At 39.6% G+C, this 24,292-nt stretch overlaps 1 pseudogene; it reads right to left on the minus strand.

Annotated features, from left to right (window-relative positions):
* The window catches only part of LOC133022054 (probable 2-ketogluconate reductase), a 135,343-nt pseudogene extending 120,514 nt beyond the window's left edge, over window positions 1–14,829 (minus strand).
* Window positions 14,830–24,292: the final 9,463 nt, after the last annotated feature.

Genomic DNA, 24,292 nt, shown 5'->3' on the forward strand with positions numbered 1-24,292 from the left:
TCCCGGTGATTACATTGATGAACTGTTAATTTGTTTTGTCAAGTTCACTTTCAAACAAATTGAGGTAGAGGCGTTCTTCTTTGGCAGCTTTTTTGTATGTTCTACATTCATGTGGCGCACAAAGGGAAGATGATGGACACGCAGAGGACGACTTTGACAACATGGACCAGGGCTGCGATTGAAAAGTCTATTTTACTTAGCAAGGTTCCTGAGTAAGCCTGCTGTCAGACATGCACTTAAGACTGGAAATGTTCCAAAGGGGCTGAATGTGAGAATGCACATGTCCAAGTCAGTCCTGACATATTCCACAACTAAAAGCCCATGTGAGAGAACAGCAGGTAAATTCATATTTAATACAAATATCTTAGCCAATAAAGAGGTGATTCGGAAAGACTTTAATTATGCTCTTACCGGGCTCCACCCCTCACCTGAGTCTGACCTCGACAGTCTTCTGCTGCGTTTGTCTGAAAACGGAATGAGGAAGGATTTCAGCAGCAGCCATGAAGAACTGGTGGAATTCTTTAATGATAAGGAAAGGAGCTTCAATGCTTCCTATCTTATCTCCTTTAGCAAAGGAAACACTGGACCTCTATATTCCTTTCATGTTACGATGTTATTTCATCACATTTCCATCTTGTTTTTGTTTCCACATTATCTATTTTGTTGTTGTGTCTAAGAGTAACTGACAGTTAAATGTAACCAATGGAAAGCACCTTCTCAGGAAAACTTATTTTCATCGTGATAATATTGAATTTATCCTTGCATAGTATCAGTTATATATAAAGTTGGTTTTGTGCATTTTCTTCGCTCCACAGTTCATCACATATTTCCCTTTAAATCTTTCCTTGACCTCATGTCGTTTTCCATCAGCGCCTCGGAACAGTAGTCGAGAAAGAAGAATTTTTTAACTTTTCCATTGCAGCCAGATCTTATATTCTGCTCTTAGTCAGGTTTAGAAGAAACTGTGGAATCCGTTGCCAGTCCGGATGTGATTGATATTTTCTACATGAACACATTTAGCTTGTGTTTTCCACTCCACATACATCCACATTTTGAAGTGGCAGAGACATTTTTATTTTGTTGTCTGTCATTAGTCCCAAATATCTGTCAGCTGATTTGACAGTTTTGAATTCTGGGAGTGAAGCTACCGTGTTTTTTATTACACCGTGAATTTGAATCACAAAAGCGATACGGTTGACAACTGTACATTTAAAGAACGAGCTGCACTGCATATATTTTCCACTTCATGACATCCTCACAATCGCTTTGGTCTTTGCATTTAAATATGATGAAAAACAAGACAACAGCCAAGCAAGCGGCTCTGATTTTGTAGCTAGAGGCACATTTTGGCCTTTTGATCAGGCTAAATACAAAGTCTGGTGATGGTCAAAGTGGTTTCACTTAATTTTGAAGGGAGGATGTAACAATACCTGTGACAAATTTCAGGATCAGAAATATCCTAAAAAACAAGATTTCCACCTCATTGTGGTGCTGGAGGAAAAGCCTTGGGCTCACTAAAGTTATGGGTTTTCATCATCTGAGACCCATGAATGTCTGCACAATATTTAATGCAAACTTTATAAATCAAGTAATTAACCAGATAAATGATCAGTCCTATGCCATGGTGCAAGTGTGTATAAAATAATAAATAATTTTACTACATGTTGTAAATTACACATATGCATCATTTTCAACACTTAAGGTGTTTCACCACCTGATTTATTCAAGATATATACATATTATTCATAGGACTTACCATTGAAAACCTATAGCCCAGAGACTATTACTGTTACTGCGAGATTCTCCTCTATTCCAGAGGCGAGTGTATACGGTACAAACGTACATTTTTATAGTCGGCGAATGAAGGAAAAAAAATACCTTAATGCCCAGTTCTCTTTCAGACTGGTAGTGGAAAAATTATACAGTTCAAGACAAACCCTTCTATCAACCTCTGAGCAGCCTCTCGCCCTGGCAATCTGACAGAAAATTGCCATTTCAATTTTCGAAGAAAAAAGATGTACTTAAACTTTGGGCAATCACTTTATTAGAACCCATTAAGTCAAAATAAAATCATATGATATTATATTATTTAACAGCCGAACCAATGAGTGTGTAATGTGGTCTGAGCAGTGTAATTTGTCTCATGATGGTCGCTGAAAGTGAGGGAAGTGACCATCAGAGGATTCCTGTCTGCTTCTCTAAGCTCAAACTACCAGGGCCACAGCGCAAGTGGCACTGCTGCAGAGCTTCAGGGGATTTCATTAGAGAAATTCAAATAGGTTCTTTCTCCTGCTGATACAGATTTTGGTACCTGGAGTTTGCATACTGGCCTTTAGCCATGAATGAGCTGATACCAGTGCGTTTTTTTGTTTTTAACATGCTATGGAAGAGGTGCCATCACTGCTGTGTGGTTCAGATTAAACCCTTTGATAAAGAAATAAATCCAGGAAGAATAACATAGACCTTCCCTTTTTCACCTTCGCCGTGGTGAACTCCTTGTGCTCTTTTGTGTGATGGTTCTTTAAATGCTTGAGATTGCTAGTGTTGTAACTCCCAACACTTGTGCCACACGTCGAAATTGAAGTCTTGCTTACGGTGTCTTTGACTTTCCAGCGTGAAACATTGCCAGGTTTGTGATTGTAGAGCTACTCTAACGGAAATCACTTCTTCACCGCTCTAAAAGCAGTACTTATCAGTGGCAAGACAGCGTTTTGGACCAGTGAAGAAGAAGTGATTTCTGGCAAAAGAAACTTACAGATTTATCTGTGTGAAATTAATATACTTGAAAAAAGTCATCTTGGATTTGATTTTGCATACTCGCTGATAGCCGACAAGGGATTTTCTGCAGAATCAGAGGCAAAACCCTGTATCACTATAGTAGTTACATCTCTACATTTAATTGAAATAACATAACTGAGAGGTATGCGCTGGAGGCTTCACCTGAAACACTGGTCATTGTGGATCAGTTGCGTCTCGTTGTTGAGTAGAAATCTACTTATCATGCAACATGTGTGAAAAACAGAAACTCAAGCGTAGCCACCAGCGGATCAAATCATTGTTAATGAATATAATAGAGGAGGCAGCTGGTTAATCTGGTGTGTGTTCCTCTGGTTGTGAATTTTATTTCCCCATCTTCTTCCCTTTAGCACTCCATTGTTGGCCGGCTGTGTTTTGTGTCCCGGGCATCAAACTGTGGCTGCTGTTGTGAAAATCGGCTGTTAAGCCTGAGCACAAGTCTCAAGTTTCAGATTGCAACACAACTCATTGAAGTTTCGAACCAACATATTTCGTGAACTTATTTCAAACTGTATGCAATTCATGTTTTCACTGCTTTCATTTTGTCTTGCCTTCACACAAAACTGACTGCAGCACTATCAGCACAGTATGTGTTCAATGTTGTGTCCGTCATGTTCCCTCATTTCTGCTTGAAAAACAGCACGAGAAGTCAAAAAAAAGCATAATGAAGAATTGCTCTTAAGACTGGTTAAAATGCAAAGTGGATTTCCACAACAAAGTCTTAGCTGCCCAAGAGGAAGACGAGTATATAAATAATGAATATAGCCACGGATGTGATTGTGTTTGAAGCACGGGCTGTAAAGTGGAGCTCTACACTGTGCACTGAGCTGACATGACAGATTTGCATGGTTCCTCTTTGGTTTCCAGTTTTTGAAGGGCTTATCCATAGTTTCTGTAAATCTATGGTAATCACATCCAAAGCTGCAGGTTTGGAAATCATGCACAGTCCCAAGCAAGTGACACACTGTCAGTATAATGTTTTTCTTTACTTCAATTGAAAATGTTCCTCACTGCCCACATCGCCGAGTTGCTCAGCGACAATGAACTTGTGTTGATGTTCCTTGTTTACGAGTCATATGATAACGGTGATTTATTTAATGTCAGCTCTTAAAGAAGCCAAAAGATCAATTAACTCTGCTTTAGTGTCTGCGTAATAATTACTCCATGTGAATTGATGTGGAGCCTGAAAGCCATTTAAACTGAAGCTGAAGGCCTCCTTTTACGTCTCTACTGCACTTAATGAAATTATTTAAGGGAAAATGTCATGTTGGCTTGGTGTTTATCCAGAACTCAAGGTGATGCTTTTAACATGTTGTTGAAGTCGTGACTACAGTTTTTCTGTTCTCTCTAATTTTCCTCTCAACTGGCAGATTGTGTTATAAACTTGTATGAGTGAACTTTTCTCTCTCATGGCTGCAACAGTAGAGGTAATTGTTAAAAGTAATAAAACACATTTTATATCATTAAAGTGTAATTATCTTCAATAATGTGAGGACATCACCTTGGGCTCAGGGAAATTATGGAGGGACTCTCACCACGGTGTGACATTTATAATCGCCAAAAGAAATCCACCGTCTTAACCATTTCTTGTCACTTTTTTGACCTGTACAGACTTCAGGTGCTCGCTGTTTCTACTCCTTTCTACTTCACTTGAGAATGGCAGGAAGACGATATCTGCCAGAAGCGGCTGTCAGGGTGAAGTAGACGAGATGTGGTGGTCCAGAACGTTTTTTTATTTTTTAAAATTTATTTATATACTTGCATATATTTTTTTCAAATACATAGAAAAAATCAATCAAATGTTATATGTATTGCGCATATTTACAAGCGACATGTGAGGGATCGCTCTCCCGGGACAGACAGTGGTGCAATAAGTTGTTTCTTATATCTGTAAATAACAGTATTTACAACACTAATTACAATAAATGTTTTTTAACATAATGTAAAAGTGTGTCGATGTTTAAAGTATTTGTACATGAGAAAATGTCTATTAGAGGTGAAGGGAGCAGCAATGATAATTAAAATGGAGGAGTTATTGTCATTAATGGTAGAATATGTTAGTAAAGATTTTGTATATTAAGCAGGATCCGCCAACACGATCATGATCCATCACCATAAGGCAACAAATATACAGTGCAGGGGGAGGCAGACAAGTCTCTACTTAAATTAAATCTTACAATTTAACACATTACAAAATTAGCATGCACAAGATGATAATATGCTAATTAATAAGGTGAATAATATAAAAAAATTAAGATATCAAGATCAGTATAAAAGTGAAAGTGGTGTCTTCTGAGTGTTGGTATGTATCTGCTGCTTTTAGGGAGAACACATTTGCATTGAGACACTGTTGTGCAGGACAAACGCCAGGTGAGCTAAAGCTAGCTTCCGTTGGACAGGCTAACATTATGTAGCTCATTTAAACAGCAGGAACTAAAAACAATTTTGCTTCACAAACATGTTCAGGCACTGTCCTACACAAGATCCTACAAAACATAAAAACCCAAAACATGGTGGATTCCAATGCATCGTCAGTATTTACAACACATTTCTTTGTAGTCCATCCAGTAACTCTCATTAAATTTATACAAAGCCAAAACATTATAGAGCTGCGAATGAGGTCACATGTGAATTGGAGTTTTGTTTATTTCCCTGGGTGAACTTAGAGTTTACTCTTGCCAGGTTACCGATATACAGTCTAAAACAATGTTTTATACTAAGTTTAGTGCTTACGAAATTGTCCACAGATTGAAGTTAGACAGTTCTTTTTGCAGGAGTGATTTAATGAGACAGAAATAAGACCATCCATCAACCAACCATCTTGGATTTTGAAGCGGGCTGGTTGTGAAATGTTCCGTCACACTTGACAAATCACTGAATTCAACTTGGTTGGAACTGATGAATGCAAATTTGAAAACATGACCATCCTTTGTATTTGCACGTCGGAGTCAGCTCCTTGTCTCTGGCCACTGTCGGGGCGTGGTGGCATTTAACCAGGGAATATCTACATGATTATTTTATTTAGTCTGTGTGACTCCGCACTGATTCTCAATCACTCCTGTAGCAGCTCACTTTCATAGGCAGTAAGTAGGGTTCACTCGCTCTCTCCTGTCACTTGGTTAAATTTTGGATAAATTGCATGTCTGAGAGTGTCCTTCAAGTGTTGGAGTTCTTTTTCCCACAGATTTGACAGGTGCGCCGAGTTGCTTGACATCTGTCTGAATTAGGTTTTCAAGGTGCGTCTCCCCAGTTCCCCTATTCAGGAGTTTTATTCTTTAACTATTTCTGTTCTGTCCTGAAGGAGGCAGCCGAAATCATCCCTGTCCAGGTATGTGTGAGGAAAGGCTGTGCGATAAGTGGACAAGCACTTTGTGAGATTACATTTCCTGACATTTCTTTGATCAGTTAGGTGTGAGGCTGTATGGTTTAATGAAGTATTCAGTGTTTTTTCCTTTAAGACCATAAGTAAAGCAGCTCTGTGGGTCTATATCATCATAAATTCTGTACATCATGCTACTGCTGCTAGGACAACTCCATCTTGCTGAGTCATTCCATGTTTTGTTTATTTTTCTTTCAGCAGAATCCCAGACTTGGGTAACAGCTGCATAGAGGGCTTAAAAAGTGTCTTCGAACACTTTGTCGATTGCACAGTGGAAGAACTCTGAACCCCTAATGGACAAGGGGGTGTACCTGGGATCAGTGTTGTGCATGAACACGTTCAATGAATGGTGTTTCCAGCGAGAGTGAACGTCACTCACGTTAAGACAGGGCACACACACACACACACACACACCTTGGGTAAAACTTTGTTGAAGAACAGTGAAAACAAACAGTGAAATACAGAGTTTCTCTCTGGTCCACATCTGCTCGGTGATCAGAGCAGAAGCTGCAGTTGGTTTGTACTGAGCTGGAGTTTCTGTGTCCTCCTCTCTGCTCTCACTTGAACTAATAATCACTCATGACTAGTTATAAGGACCTGATCAGTACATGAAGTAACTTAGTGTTTGTTTGATTCATTCCAGAGTTTATTAGACTGCATTTAAACATCATGAAAAATTACTCGTCAAGATGTTGTGCTCAATACAACACAAGACGTGACGCTCAGTCTCTGTGTTAAAGAGCACTTTGTACTTTTTTTATAAAGTAAATTGTACTTACTTGATTCTTGCTGTTCTGCATTTGTCCCGTCATGGTTGAATGCACTTATTGTGGATAAAAGCATCAGCTAAATGAAATGATTTGTAATGTAAAGTGACTGGAGCGACACACAGACATGATCCGACATCATAGAATAATAACTTAACACATGACCGTAAATTTGTCACCTAAATCATGCTCAAAATAATGGAACATGAACGTGAACTTGTTCATTTTATGAATCTTGAACTTCGTAGAAATTTACTACGAATGTGAAGTACTTCATTTTCCTCGACATGAAATTAACTTTAATTAGTTCTTTGTGTGAACTGGCACAACACCGGCTGTGATTATCAAAGTGGGGGGTCAATGAAATAGTGACCAGTTAGATGGCAGAGTTCTTGGCTTAGATTGTTTAAGTCTAGTGTGATGATCATTGCATGTATTTCTAACTTTATATTACATTATTGCTTTTGGGTTTGACTATAACTGTGTTTTCTGCCAAATCCTTGTTCAGGTTTGATAGGTGAGAGAAGAGGACTCCTGCAAACTGTCCAGAACTAACAACCTTATTATGTATAGAATGTTTGGACCTTCATCATGTAAACACTGAGACAAAGGACATTCAGACACATGGGCTGCACCTCCTTGAAAATGACAAATCAGAGAGAAGGAACTATCCAGCTCTCAGAACCACAGTCTGTCTTCATTAAACTAATTAGAAAAGACTAAATGCCCCCAAAGGTCAACAACAAGGCTTCAATACCTGGGTGAGTAGAAACATGAAAACATTAGGGGATACTCTGAGAAGCTATTCAACATTTTTTAAAGTTATCACACTGTAATGTGTAAAAAACACATAATTTTAAAAGATATTTTGTCACGATAGCATCCATTAGATCTACAAAATCATACAGAAAGGCTTAAATGCCTGGACAGAAGAAAAGTTAACATAAATGGATGTCTAGCAATCAAAGTTCCTGACTGATCCTCCCCAAAGATGCTATTTACAACTTAACATTAAGTAACAATTCATCGTAAAGGCCTTTTAGAGACAATGTCTGTCATGTGATTTTTTTTGCTACCTTTTACCAAATGTCCATTCATCCATCTTTTTGTCCACTTTCGATAAGCAAACCCAGTCCTGGTTGCAGTAGAGGAGTAAAGCATCTGCCTATCCCTATGTCCTACATCTCTTCCTTTGGTATCATCAAGCATTCCTACACCAGACAGGGTAGGTAATCTTTCCAATGTCTTCTGGGTGTCCCCTCAGTTGGATGTCTCAGGATCACCTTCACAGTGAGGCGTCCAGACGAGTACGCCCCGTCACCTGGGAGAGGAATCTAATTCCAACCACTTGTAATTGCAATCTCGGTCTTTAGCCAAAGCTTCTAACGATAGGTGAGGGTTGGATTGGAGATCAGCTCAAGGATTCTGCCTTCAGGCTCAGCTTTCTCTTCAACACACCGGTCCACAGTCTAGTACAGCTCCCATAGACAGAATTTGTACAATATGTCCTCTATGGTGGCCCTGCAAATTGCATCTCAGCCTTTTGCAGATGATGTGGTTCTACCGGCTTCGTCAGCGCATGAACTCAAATGTGCACTGGGACCATTTGAAGCCATTTATTAAACACACAGGATTGGAGTCAGAACGACGTCCGTTGCCATGGTAGTCTGCCAGAATCTAACAGATGGCTCCTTTACGGTTGAGAGTGAGTATCTTGGGGTATTCAAGAGTGATTGCACGATTGAGAGAGAGAGAGTGAAAGGTATTGAAAAGAGAAAAAAACTGTGTGGTGGCAGTTTCCCAATCTACACCTGTGACCCTTTGTTGCTGGTTGGCAGTGTATCACCGCTGGCTTTATGTTGCTTCATCACTAATGTTTTTGGAGGTCACTGCAGCTCTATTTGTGGTCTGCCTTTGCCTCTTTAATATTTGTTGAGCAGTTGCACAGAGTCATGGTCAGAGGATCGATCCACTGCAGCAAAACACCCAGGACTTCTGTTCAAGCAAATCAAATGATTAATTGATGATTTTTCAATTTCTTTCTGGCTCTTTAGTCCCACATGTTCCTCCACACAGCCCCCATGAGCAGATTGTATCCAGTTGTTTGTTTGGCTCACTCTTTGTTTTTGACCTTGCGTGTCAGGTAACTATGTGTGTCTTTAAATCCAAGGGTAAATTTCACACTGCAAGCACTAGTAAATTGTGTGCAGCTTACTTGGTCTGCAGTGTATTTAGGGTACTCATGCTTTCAGAGGCTTGTTTGAGAGTAGTCAGATTGTGTAGTAGTTTCTTACAAGGCCAAGTGCTTGAACTGAATAGTCCGTGTACTCAGATTCTCATCAGTCTCAATAATATCTCAGTGATAGAAGTATTCAAGACTGATGCAGTATATGGAATAATTTTCTTGAACATCAGCCCGTGCAGCAGTGGATGAAATGCAGCTTGTTGAGTGATTTATTGTTCTATTACAATACTTTACAAGCCACAACAGCCCAATTAAACTCTGCTCAGTTGGCCTGTACTTTTTACATGATTGCCACTTGATGTATTCCTCTGTTTCTGTCCATGCTATCAAATCAATCATAAAAATATGTGGTTAGACACAATATACTCGCATGTTTATGATTGTAGCGTCACAGCTGGACTACAATTCAGATAATTGTAATTTGTATTTGCAAATTCAGTTCCATCGAGTTTTTTTTAGTTTTGCACCTAATCACAACTTCCATTCCTTCACGGCACGTCACAGAGGAAGGATGAGATCTTGATATTATAAAGAGAAGCTCAACAGACTCACTTTGAACAAACACTTACTGAGACTGGCGAGAACAACAATCAACCCAATAATATTCAACGGAACCACACTCTTGTAACTGGTGCAATAAAGACCTTTCAGATTGCTTGTTGTAATAAAAATAATTCTAATGAAATTAATTGATGAAATTATATCAGCAGCAATGACAGCAGCATTGGGTATACTAGCAAACATGATAATGATAATAATGCTTATAATTAAGGCTGGACATGTATAACCTCTAACAAACCTTGCTCATGTCTGTTATTTGGGTTAATACTTTTCCAAGTGCGTGCAGTCATGAACTGTCGGGTTTCTACTCTGTTCGTATGAAAAATAATTGTTCATTTATTTCAATCGAGGTAGGAGTTTGAAATAATCATGATATCGATTTGAAGTCATATCTTAATTCTTGGACTGTGCATATAACTTATACTGTATATTTTATTTGATCTATTATTTGATCATATTTACTTTTGATCTTTTTACATCATTCACTGTTCATCATCATTCACATCTGATTCTGTTATTACATTTAATATGGTGCTTTGGAAACACATGTGAATGTCGTGCCAATAAAGCAAATTCCAACAGAGACAAAATGAAATTGACAGAGAGAAGTGCAGAGTGCATCATGGGAATTTCCCCAGCAGTCTAAGCCTGGAGCTTACAGGATCATATAGGTTGTCACAGTAAATAGAAAGCACTGATAATTATAGGGCTGGACAATATATCATATTTCCATCATGTTTCAAAGTAATGAAATTAGCCACTGCATGTTTTCCTTTATAAATATACCTTTGTCAGGCAATTAAAACAAGATTTAGAGGACAGTTCCCTTAGAGCCATGACAGAATAACATATCATGAAAAGAAAATTCCTGTGGAAACCAGTTGTTCATGGTTTCATCGTTAGTTAACCCGTGGGATGATGACAGAGAATTAAATAATGGAATTGGCATTCACCTCCTGTGTCAAGTAGATGTCACGTCTGTCTGCAGCCCTCCAGGTTTGCCGTCTGTTCCACTTCCATACCAAACAGTAATTTGTAAGCAGGTTTGTACACGACATGCTACACTTGCATTTAAATTGGCTCTGGTTGAGAATTGGGACATGGCCCTCTTTGAAGGAAATAGACAAACTAAATTAATCTTTATTAGTCTTATTAATCTGAGGGAGTTAACTCTTGATACAAGGATTTGTGTCTGCTTGGAAGGAAAACACAAGGCCAGGACTTGGTGGTAAATGAGGATTTATTTGTAGCAAGGGGTTTGTGACAACTAAATAAATTAGGCATGAACAATAAACAAAAAACAAAGATGTTTCTTATTATACTGCTCTCTCTTCCACACCTGTCTTTGTAGTGTTGTAGTCAAACAGAGTGAGACACTCACTCTCCTCTAATGAAATTTATGCATGCAGACCCTAGTGGGCACGTTTGGTACTTGCGGATGCAGAACAGAGCTTGTAGCTTACAGGCTGCATGTAATCGTGTGTTTAATTCTGAGGAGTTTTTTCTGGAGTGAAACTTCCATGTTCACCTGATCAGGTTCCTCAGCTTCACACACAGGTTGAGCCTAAACAGTTGTAAAGTTGTTTAGCATGACACCATTAAATGGTGTGCCTTTGGGCATTCAATAAATTTGGTAATCAGAAAAAATTATAATTTAATATTAGTATAAACATATAAATATTAAATACAAACTTTAATAGATTTAAGTTACCTCGGGGCACCACCCTTCAAAGGAAGGGAAAAGATAGCCAATTTATTGATTAAGTCTCATGAAAGTACTAACTACAGATTTGGAACACCGATCAATAATTAAATTAATAACTATAACCAAAATTACCATATAGATAGTTGGCAAATTTGAAGGATATCGAGTTCTTGACAGTGTAGAGGTTGGCTAAATTCACAGTTATGCAACATTATTGAAGAAAAACATTTACTATGAAGATAATAAAAGTATAAAGACACAAACTACTAAAGTTATACTAACTGAATACAGATGTGTACGTGAGTATTTGTGTGTGTGTGTGTGTGTCTGTGTGTTGGGGCCAGGTTAGAGAAATTAGCTAGTTGCATGCAAAGAAAGACTGTGAAGAGCAAAACATAACTAACATTAACTTTCAAATAACTTATTACCAAAATATCACAGCATCACAATTCACACTTATAAACACAGTTGTGTGACTGTCCATGAAAAGGGGGAAAAAGGTTGATGTGCTGTTGAAAGTCAGGTGAAGTCGTCTTGTTGGTTTGTGGCTCCTGTTGTTGTGGTTCTGCTGTGTGATGCAGCTCTTGTGCTGAAGTTCTTAAGCAGGTTCTCGCGTCGCTGCCTTTGGAAGGTTTTAGCAGTTTTCTCCAGGCAGACCTGCTTGAAGGTTGGTAGAGCTTGGGCAGGGAGGAAGTTTCCCTGACTTGTTGAGCTGGAGAGCTGCACCTCTCCTCCATTGAAGTTGAGCAGAAAGAGAGGTGAGCTGGAGAGCCACGCTTCTCTTCTGGGTGCTTTGAGTAGAAAGAGTTAAGTAGAAAGAGTCGGAAATGCAAGAAGAGAGGGGGACCTGGGCTTATATTGGCCTGGTGACTTGATGGGTCCTGGGGCCCAATAGTGGTTGACAGTTGTGTCCACGGTCGGTTTTCACACCTCGGTGTGAAGTTGAAGCACCCTGGGAGACTGAGTTTGTCTCCAGAAAACATGTAGGCTTATATGTAGTTCACATATACCCGGTCCCAAAACCGATTTGATTATCATGTAAAAACATCAGCCTCAACATTAGTTAGCTTTTAATGGAACTCAGGTAAGGGAGGGTCCTCATTTCTTCGTGTTGACACTAGAAAAAAGACAACTCATTACGACTCAAACATTAGTGTAAGTGAGACAGAAAAGCTTTTTTTTCAATGGTCAGAATATCACATACTTTCACCCCAATTCTAAATAGTTATAAAAATTATAACAATAGAAAGCTTTGGATAAGATGGAGTTTCAATGGTCACTTTTGCTCTGCCTCTTCATGTGCCTTTTCTGTGTATAAATGAAGACCTAGCCCTTTCGCTGTGCTTCAATGGAACCAATATTTATCATACTCAGATTTTAAAATGGCTCAATTTACGAGTGGTTTGGTGCAGCTGCTTTGATACGAGAGGCTTGAGCTGTTCTGTGCAGAAGCCAGCCAATAACGGCTTCAGTGTCAAAGTGCAAGTGAGATAAATGACTCACAAGCATCTGCTGTGGAGCTCTCCTTGTCTGACCGTCTCTGGGTCAAAGACATTTCCTCTGCTCTGGTCATATGCAGTGATGCGGCAAATCTGTTTCACCACTTTTCTGACGCTCCGCTAAAGGCACGCCACAGCTCTGTCCAAGGCGAAAGTTACTTGCTTAAATCAATTTTAATACTGTTATTTAGAAACTAACTAGCAACAAGTCGGTGGTGAGACTTTTCTTACTGGTAAGCATATTGTTATAACCGATAGGAGTCAATAAAACAAAACCCAGGAAAAGCAAGGTTGATGAAAACATAAAACATTTAGCAGCTGTGGATATAGTTGTTCATTTTGTCAAAACAGAGCTCTAAAGAGAGCTAATGTTCAACTTCATCAACTGGAGAGAAACAACTTCAGATGAATGATAATGCTGCTCAGTGTCTTATGGGTCTGTAAATGGGCAATTGCTGGCTGACATTTGAATTTAATAATGCAATTATATCTGGATTGTGTGTCTGCCCATGTATCCAGTACACAAAATCATTAATCCACCTTTGAAGCACTTTGCTTTTACAATTTGTCATGATGCTTTTCATATCTTATGTAAAGCACTTTCATGTCTTGCTGTTGAAATGTGTGAAACAAATAAACTTGTCCTGTACTGCCTTGCTGCATATGTATTATTATGGTTAAAAAAAGAAGGGAATTTATTTCCTCTCATTGCACCTTTTATAGACTTTTTTTTTTACAGCCTATATCGTTTGTATCCGTGTCTGCTCGCAGTCCTTATCCTCTTCTTTCTCTTTCTGGCACATGTCGATTTCATCTGCACATGGCATTTGTTTCCCAAAGTTGACAGAGTGTTGCTGGTTGCAGTGGTTTTTCATTTATTGCAAAGAGAGTAGGTGAAAGCACAGCTGTAGTGCCATTTCTCAAAGGGCTGAGAAAAATAGAGTTAGGTCAACTTCTCTGTGACAGACAAAAGGTTGCAGCGCTGACTCCTGAGAGCTCACAGAGGATAGAAAGCCAAGAACGTAGCTTAAACTGAGGTAACAGTGAGAGAAGGTCAGTCTGTTTTTTAAGAGCTGGCTTCAGATCAAGGCTGTGCACAAATAAATGCACTAAAAGGACTATAGGTTTTAAAATAAAGATCATGATCAAGCAAACAACCATTTTGGCCTCTCCTTGGGATCCGGTTATAGATCACGTGAAAGGCCAAAGGTACAGACAGGTTGTGTCCTCTTTTGATGAGAGAAAAAACAGGACTAGAAAGAAAAAAGCAGTGGCTGACAACAGGGGTCGAGGGACACGGAGGAGCAGATTGTCACCATACCCACGTTTCAAGGGGTGGTTTCCAGACATTCCTTGACAAAAATCAACAAATTCAGTCAGTGGGTGGAGAAGGTCTGGCAGCAGGATCAGCAGAGCAGAACACTACAGGCAGACGACCTGGGGGTAGGACAGAGGTCAAGCGGACAACCTCAGGCGGGTGGCCAATGGGCATGACAGAGACCCAGCAGGAAACCAAACAGCTCGGAGGCCATACAGAGGTGGCAGAGCCGCTCAGGTGGCAGAGCAGGGAGACAAAACTGGTTCTGTGGGCATCAACAGGAGGAGGATTAAAAGCAGGGTCCGTCTGGTGGTTGAGCAGGAGGCAGACGCTGAAGGCAATATCCATATGAAGGGCAAGCCTGACACAAATGGTGAAATGGTGAACTGGTCCCTCTCACGAGGCAGAGCAGGGGATGCAGGTTCAGTGACAAGAGGCTAACCGGTGAGGCAATTGGGACTGACAACAGAAGCATCAGATAGGCAGCCTGATGATCTGGCTGCTTGTCATTGGCTGAGATGATGGTGGCTGACTGGTCACTGCAGGTAGGGGCTGCCATCGGGAGCAGGTGTTAGTGGCCAAAATGGGGACTGGGAGTAATTTGACATTAGTGTCAGGAACAGGCAGGACATTGGTTGGAATGGCCAACGGGAAACACACTCAGGAAAAGGCTTGACGTTGGCCGACTCAGCAAACAGCTTGATGAGACATATCTCTCCACCAAGGAATCTACGAGATGTTCTCCTTATCCTGTCACTGGAACATACATAATGCAGTTCCTCCGTATTTTCTCTGAAAGAAGTGCACGTGTGAATGCAAATGTCCGAGGGGGAGGCTCCAGCTTCAGCGGACTTAATACACCACTTCCTGTCCCTGTCTGCTGCTCCACCTCTCGCCTGAATAATGCAGAGGATTTGCTATTGTGAATGCGTCTGTACAGAAAACCTCCTGCTGTGTTGTGCATGTACGAAAGACAAACTCTTGGATCCTATTATCTGGACTTCATCCCCAGGTCATGTCTGAAAATGGCTCAAGTGACAGCTCATTGTGTTTAAAATATTAATTTGAATGAGATAACAAGTGGTGTATGTGACATTTGCGATTTTCAGAGTCGGAGTTGCTGCACAAATCAGTAAGAAAAACGATGACGATAAAAGCTCCACATTTTTATGTAGTTTTTCAAAGAAATCATTTTATGGTCACTTTTGCTCACTGTCTCTTTCATAATGTCCCTGTTTCTGTGTATAAAACGATGACCTAAGCTGTTCTCTACACTTCAGCGGAACCAATATTCATAATTCATACTCCGATTTTAAAATGGCTCCATTTACGAGTGGTTTGGTGCAGCTGCTTTGATGTGAGAGGCTTGAGCTGCTCTGTGCAGCAGCCAGACAATAACGGCTTCAATGTCAGAGCACAAGTGAGATAAATGACTCACAAGCATCTGCTGTGGAGCTCTCCTTGTCTGACTGTCGCAGGGTCAGGGACGTTTCCTCTGCGCCGGTCATGTACAGTGATGAGGCACATTGGTTTCACCACATTTTGTTGCTCAGCTAATAACAAACCAATGCTACCTGCAAGGCAATACAATTTGTTGTCAAAATCATTTTTAGTACCCATCTGCGCTTATTGCAATGAGTAACTTTTCCAATGGGGGAAAACTCTACACACACAAAACTCAAGCAGCTCAGACACTTTTGCTTTTTGGAGCAGAAAGCAGGGGGAGTGGATAATCGACTCCATGTTCTGGAGGGAAACAACTTCAGATGATTGATAATTTAGCTCTGCGTCTGCCAGGTGTGTAAATGGGCAATTGCTAACTGACTGTTTGCACATTTTTGTACATTGCAGGGTTTTACAATCACCTGTGGATCAGTGCAATGGTTCACCTGCACAAGAACAAACATGTATTAAGAAAAGCATTGTTCCACAGCCACTGATTGTCAAAGACACAACACGGTACCTTTCTTTCATTCCAAAGCCTGTGGAGAGAGCACACTAATGCTCGCAGTGACACCAGAATTAATTTCAGATCCTTAATGTTAAAATGTGTTTGCAATTTTTCCCTCCATTTTAGATGTGAAGTACAACAGGATTTTAATGAGACTCTTAAGCAGCTTTAATGGTTTTATAAATCAAAAGTGCCCAAGCCTCTAATAACAAAACACAACACACAGAATCAGCATCAATGCAAAGTGTCTGTGAAGATTCTCGCTCATCTTCAGGGTTTTTCTAAATTCGTGTTTTGGTTTCTGGTATTGGTTTCTTGAACACATTTCAACGCATGCACGATAATCACCATGTACAGGATACGCATTAAAGAGGAGAGAAGTCAATTGTCAACCTGGAAAAACCATCACTCAACAGAGGAGGTGCTCTATGGCACCAACTAACTGCCACATATGATTTTGTAAAGAGTTCTCCTCCCAGAAATCTCAACACCCATCCACACACGACGCTAATGAGAGGGTTGGTCTACGACAGGTATCAACAGCCATTAACACCTTGACTCATGGGACCACAACAATCCAGAACTTGTCTCGGGGGGTCAACCGCCTGCATGTTTAACCTCATGACTCTCAAAATGGGCGACGACCCACAGAGGTTAAATATCTGATAGTCCAGGGACCTCTAGTCAGCAGATGGTGAATGGCATGTCTGGGTATATGAAGGGATAACATAACAGGGGCCGTAGACAAGAGAAGCCCAACTGAAGAAGAGGTGATAAAGGGGAAAACGTCTAGTTGCCAAAACACAAATGTATGACTTCGGGGCGAGGCGGTGGACTAGTGGCAGAAACTTGGACTATGGGCAGAAAAGGTCTCTGGTTCGTCTCTGGTTCGACTCCAAGGAGAAACAACAAAAAGTCGAACCTGGATTGATCTGTCCAAAAATCCAAGAGGATTCTCCCTACCCTGTCTAGTGCCCCTGAGCAAGGCACCTTACTCCCCCAACATCTGCTCCCCGGGCGCCGTACATGGCTGCCCATTGCTCTGTTTGTCCTGCACCAGATGGGTTAAAAGCAGAGGTTAGATTTCCCTCCTTGCATGAGTGTGCTTGTGCATGTCTGTGCATGTGTTTGGGACAAATAAATGTATCTTAATCTGTATCTTAATCTTAATCTTTTCAAATAGGCTGACAATCATCAAAAATCAGCTCCAAAATGTTAAGCTTGATGATTAAATGTTTCTAACTGAAATAGAAACTTATCGATCTAGTATTTTAAAACCAAAAATATCTGTATGTTAATCTTTAACTGATTTCATGTCCAGCCCAGCTTTACAGGCACTTCAACTTTACTTTAGCTGTTGGTAACATTTCAAAAAAGTTAACAAGCTTTTAGTTTGGTAAGAGTTCCCCTTTTAAAGGTCAGTTTTCTGCCGCTGCTGTTAATGTCATCCACTCCAAATACTCGAGGGCCGTTCGTATTTTTTTCCTTGGCACATGTTGATTTGCACTTGCGCATGACATTTATTTCCCAAACTTGACAAAGCGTTGCTGCCACTTTTCCACGAGACTTGATATTGAAGTCGCTTTCATGTTTTTGCACAGGAAGTAGATGAAAGCACAGCTTGGTGGAGGCACTTCTAGCATCTATTGTCAAAGCGCTAAGAAAAATAGAGTAAGGTCAACTTCGCTGCGATAGACAAAAGGCTGTAAGTGCTGACTCCTGAGAGCTCACAGAGGGAATAAAGCCAAGAACGCAGCTCCAACTAAAGTGAGACAAGGTCAATCTGATTTAAAAGGTTGCTGCTGATCAAGGCTGTGTACACATGAATATACTACCGTGGTTTTAAAGGTAGAACTGGATACATTCATTATTTTGTTCACTGCTCTGCAAAACCAACGAAAAACACCGGAACCAACAATGTGTTCGTCCATAACTCAAAACAATTTGTGCCAACTGAAAATTGCTAAAAAAATCCATAGCATCGGTAATGTCTCAAAAAAGTCCAGACACTGTAGTTTTCAGTAAACGTTTCTCAAACAGGAGGAAATAGTGCAGTCGTCTGGGGCTTCTTTTTTTCTGTGGAAGAATATAATCAGCAGCAGGAGAGAGAAAGTGAGATTTCGGAGTAAACCGCAGCCTTCTGCTTATCATCATAATGAAGCAACATGTCAGCCAGTGCATTGATGGAGCTCATTGATGTGTTTTTTACTTTTGGATAACAGTGGAGCTCAGATACATAGAATACGTCCAACTTTGGCAACAAAAGCACAGGTTAGATAAAGAAATTGTTGTGTTGGGGATTTGTTGACAGTAATAACATGAATCATATTTCAAACCTTTTCTTGTTAGGAGGAAACAGTGTGGCACAATCAGTGGAAACGTTTGATTATATCTGCTCAGATTAAACGTATGTACTTTAGTGCCACATTAACAAAGCCCCCTCGTCCTAAATGTTACCTTCAGTAATAAAACCTTAAGAAAATCTTTGTTGTTGTTGTTTTCTCTTCATGAAATCATATGTAGTCAAACAGTATTGAAGATAAACATCTATTTGCAAATGATCCTTCAGCTCCTGCATCGTGTTTCTCAAACATTACACTTCTGTTGAACAGAACATGTAACAGCTTGTCACAGCTTTGCAGTTGAGAATGTTTCACTGACACATATGTTTATTGCACACACAGATTTTCATTACTGGATGGAGTTATCTTAGTCAGTGTTGTTGTGCTCAATATGTTAATATTACAGATTGTGGCACATGTCACATTGAAAAGAACCAGTCAATCAGAAGATGGTGGCTTATAGTGGTTAAATGACAGAATTAGTTGTTGGTCCATTTCGGTTGTCTGCATGTTTACTCTCATTAGCTGTATAAAGGTTAACAGTGAAAACAAACCAAAAACTAGGATGGCACTAGAAGAAGTGCATACCTCTGCCAAGACCCAACACACCCCTTAAATTTAGTGAGGCTGCACAAAATGTCTCAAATATCACTCCTCTTAATTAATCAACACCCATGAATTTCCCCTGAAAATGTCAGAAAATGTCAAATCTTGATAAAATGATAAAACGTTTGTTGATCTGTGCATTATCTATCTGTTCTAGGGTTTTTCCCAAATCCTGCTGACCGACAAAGGAACGGAAAAAAAAAATGTACAGGGTCAAAAACATAATCCTTTGTGGAGATAATGACTTTGCACTACCTGCTCACCACCAAACTGCAGACAGACACAGTAGCTGTTGAACAACGTGTAGCTTTGGAGTTGGTAGAGACCAAAAAGTTAAAAGATAAAGAATTTGGACTCATTTACAACACTCACTGGGTACCCATGGTCTCATCCCACTTAAATAATCACTTATGGTCCACCTGATGAAACGTCTCGTGCTTCTCTGCGTAGGTGATGCTTTCAAGAACACATTCTCTGACATTATTACCTTATCAAAGATCCATTTTTTAATAAGACATAAGTACCATACAAACTACAGACAGGCGGAATGATTTTCATTTCATCTTCCAAATGAATTTTGTTAACAGATAAATTGAACAAACTGATTCTCACAAGCCGCCTCGACACATCGCTGAACCTGAATACCCAACAGGTCCTCTAATTGAGATGGCACATGTGGAGGATCTATAAATCCAATGACTCAAACAAGCCGAATGAAATTAAGTCGCAATTAGAACCAATTTAACCTCTTATGATGTGTTGACCGAAGATCTTTAAAACTGCGCCTCAAAGATTTGTCTGTAATTACAGAATTTAATTACCTCCCTTGCACGTGGATGTTTTTATGACATTGTCAGTAGTGTTTTTTCTTTCTCACTGCAGCGTCTTAGATGCTCTGGTGTTGTGATTGTTGTTACTTCACTGATACTCAAGCTAAAAGTAAGTGACCTCTGCTGGGTCACAAATCAAACGATTTGAGCCAATCTGAAGCTTTATATTTTGAATTCTCAAAGGTCAATGCAGTTTGAATATTAACTTTTCCCTCATGTTCGAATTAATGCTTGAATTTCAATAAAAAGTAACAATCCTACGAGCGGCTAGTGTGACATGCCCCCTAACAAAGGCAGGTAAAGGGAGAGCAGAGGCCGACATTTCCTTCTCACACTTGAAGCGTTTGACCAATAACAATTGAGCGGGCCAACTGGCCAATCACAGCTGACTCGACTTTATCGGGAGGCTTTTTTTAAAGTGAGCTTAAACTAAGTGTTTGAGACAGATGCTGAAAACAGGAAAATATGTAAACATTTTCAAGTAATAACACAAATCAAAATTATGAATTTGAATATGAGCAGAATATCACTTCTTTAAGGTAAAAAAAAAAAGCTTGAGCTCTTTCTGGTAGGTTTTGTGAATAATTGTATACACTAAATACTCATGAATAATAGAAAAACAGCTATGACTTAGTTTGCTTAATTTTTGTCTAACAAGATCGCACTCGTTAAATTTCATCCAGACACACTGAATAAGTTCTTCTTGCCTCCTTTAACACAGATTCAGAGACATCTTCCCTCAGCCACTCCGAGGGTTGTTTCCCCCTCTGTCACCAGAAACCTTATATTCCTGCTCAAGTGCAAATTCCTCTGTGTAAGACCCATCTATGTCCCCTGCAGTTTATGAAGTGAATCTAATTCTAAAGTAACAATGCGTGCTATGCTTTTTATATCTGACTCTTGAATGTCATATCATGTTCGAGTCTGATTGATCTGCTGCATCTCATGCATCTCTTTCACTTGACCTACTTCAAGAACAAAACTCTGCAGCCTGTAAAATTGGACGGATCACTTTTTCTCGTCGTTATAATTGGTCAATTCATTGAATTTATGATATAAAGTCAGACGTGGGCCTTGAGTCGCGGGTCTGGAGTCTGGCTATGTAGGTTATCTCCATCGCCACATCTTCCTACTGTGTGGCTTTATATTTCACACCACTCACATCACCACACTCGAGGCCGTCCCTATCTCTCAGCCATAGGGACTGTGTGGTTTAACATTCTCAGCATGACCACACTTTGACACTCTGACTTCAGCAATGGAAAAAAACGATGCATTTGATCACAATGCGGACAGAAAGCATGTAATTACCAGGACTAAATGCAGTGAAATATGATCAGAGGGGCCATTGTGGTCATTAAATTAGCTGCGTAGATCAGTAGATTAAAGTTATATGACAAGCATCAGCTCATTCAAAGTCTGCCTGAGATGTGTCATATGCAAAAGGAACAATATACAAAAGTGCATATTTGGTCACAGGTTATTTCAATTCAGCACTCAGCTTTAATTGTATTAGAATTTGTGGAAATGTTCTGAAGCAGAGCTGCTGTTTGTATTCACGGCACACTGGTCCAAATGCAAAGCACAAGCTATCAGGATTAGCCTATTAGCCACGCTGCATATTTTAGAAAAATGTTTCACGAAAATGTGACAAGAGCATTCAGCAGAGTTCAGGACAATGGCAGAGTAATACAATAAATAATAGATTACTCAAAGCTGACTTTTAAACTGGGTTAACCATTTAAAGCTTACAGAGGAGACGCAACACTGACAGGTTGCATTATTCATGGTCCACACACATGCTGCTGCAGAGCCTCAGAAACGGAGACGGGGCGTATCTGGGTATTTTTGTTACTAGTAAAGAAAAGACTGGAAATATTTGAAGAATGAATTATGAGAATGAGAAGCACCCTGCATGTCACTGTTTCCTAATGGAAGGTGTCACATAAACATAAGAGAAGTGTATTTCTTGACGCTGTCTTTTAGGACTAGACTGAACTATAATAATATATAATAACAATCACAATGTTTAAATCAAACCTCTTATAATAAAGATAGCACCTGGTGAGACATTAAAAATCACATAGATAGATGGATTCTTTATTAATCCCGTGGGAAATGTAGGTCATCCAGTAGCTTATACATTTCTACACTTATACACCTCACCAACATACATACATAAATTACATAAACAGAGGGAGAACATATTACAGGTACATGAATGGGTCTGACCCTATGGTACAGAATGCAATGATTGTGTCAGTTTCCAGTAGGATCTGCTTGTCACTGCAGGTTCATAGAAAGTCCAACTACAGCTCTTGTTCCACCTCTGTAACAATGCTTAACAAGACATAATTTGCAGAAAACACACCAGACACATGCATTTCTGATTTCATAAGCTGTTCTTTTCCATGTTCAGCTTCTTCATCTTTAAATATGTGAGGATTTATGTTGTGCACATCGTAATGACACTGCTCTGTCAGAAAATAGAAGTGAGGAGGGTACTTTTTTTAGATCATTGCAAAATATGGGAACAACAGCAAGTCCATTTGAAAACAGTGGATGTGTGCTGGATTAACAAAGTATCACAGAAGGTTTTGAAAAAGGGAGAAAATCTGCACATCTAGAAGCCCAGATTAAAGGATTTATCTCTCAGGTATTTAGGATGGCGACTCTCACAAAGTCTGAGGAAGAGAGTTGACAAATAAACAATAACTTCAAGGTGCTGAACCCAGTTTTTAATAACTCTCCTAAAGTGAAGACTACAACAGAAGACTGGACCATCTGTTTACAGGTTGTTTTGACAAGGAACTTAGTTCATAATTGGCCTTTTTTTTCATGGTTACCATCTGACTTCAACAGCAGTGCAAGGGAAAGTAGCTCCTTCCTGTTCCATTACTCCATATCAGAATGTGGAAAAAACAAATAGTTTGAGTTATTTTGATGTATTTTGCATTTCTGAAAATAAAAAATACAGAATTCTAAACAGAAGAGCACATGCCTCCTCCAAGGCTGATAAGCCTCTTTATCCCTAAATTACATTTACATTTTTAATCAGATACATCAGGATGATTATCCAGATTCACATATTTCACCTGATCATCAGTATTAGCACTCACTTACATGTGCCAGATAAAAAAAAAAAATTAAGATCTGAGAGCAATTTATTGAGATTAACAAAAAAACGTCAAAACATCATCAACGTAAGAGGACCAAACATTCCTAATTATATCCACTCAAAAAGTGTTTTTACTGGCTGATAATTCCTCCTTCTACCAAGTTTCAAGAAATTTGGTTCAGTAGTTTTTTGGTTATCGTGCTAAAAGACAAACATCAACTTCCTAGTATAGGTAAATAGATTGATTAACACTAAATGCATGTGTCATTTAATAAACAGGTTTAAATTATTGAAAACCTGAAGGAAAATAACTTAAAAGACCAAGGAAGAGAAGTAGAGGAGTTTGGTGTCGGCGTGTTCAAGACTCAGCAACCGTGATCTCAGACAATAAGGTAAAATCGATGAGTCAGACAAAGCAAACTATTGGCCATCAGTCCCTGTCAGCAAGATTCCTGCTCAGTGGAGTGACTGTCAGGGAGAAATATGACTTTTTGATTGTTTTCTAGTGTTTTACTCTGAATCAGCCTGAAGTAAAACCAGTTTAATCTGCTTTCTTATGCTGAAAGGAAACATTTGTGACCAGTGGTTGTGGCCTTTTAGATTGTTGTTAGCTTTCCTAAGATAATTGTCCAGCTTGTCTCCAAATTATACTGAGACACAAAAATTAAAGGACAAAAACGCGTTGTTGGGAAATGTCCTTCAGAATGTTGAGTGTTGTTTTCTGGTATGACATCTGCGTCACAAGTGTTAAAGCAGGATAATATTAACATGGCTTGGTTCTTCATAAATAAAGTTGAGTGGAGTTAAACTCATTAATGCTGCATTATCTTGAGACTTATGTCTATAACTGTATCACCAGGGGGCTGTCCCTACATCACCACCACCTTTATTGTCGCCTTCAATTATCACCCTGGCTCAAAGCCGTGCACTTAATGAGCAGCAGTGAGCAGCACAGTGAGAGCTGTTAGGGCTTTTCCCCTCTGTGCTGTCGAGGCTTTGTGCTGAGAGGGAGGAATTTCCTTTCAGAGAAAACCTCAGGACTGAAAAAGCGGCAGTATCCATGCCATTAATTGAGCTAAAATAAATCTAATTGAATTAATATTTTTATTTTTGAACATAATCTGCAATTTATGTTTGTTTGTCAGCCGGATTACGCAAAAACGGATTTGAATGAA

This window comes from Limanda limanda, chromosome 16, assembly GCF_963576545.1.
Source record: "Limanda limanda chromosome 16, fLimLim1.1, whole genome shotgun sequence".
Lineage (NCBI taxonomy): Eukaryota > Metazoa > Chordata > Actinopteri > Pleuronectiformes > Pleuronectidae > Limanda > Limanda limanda.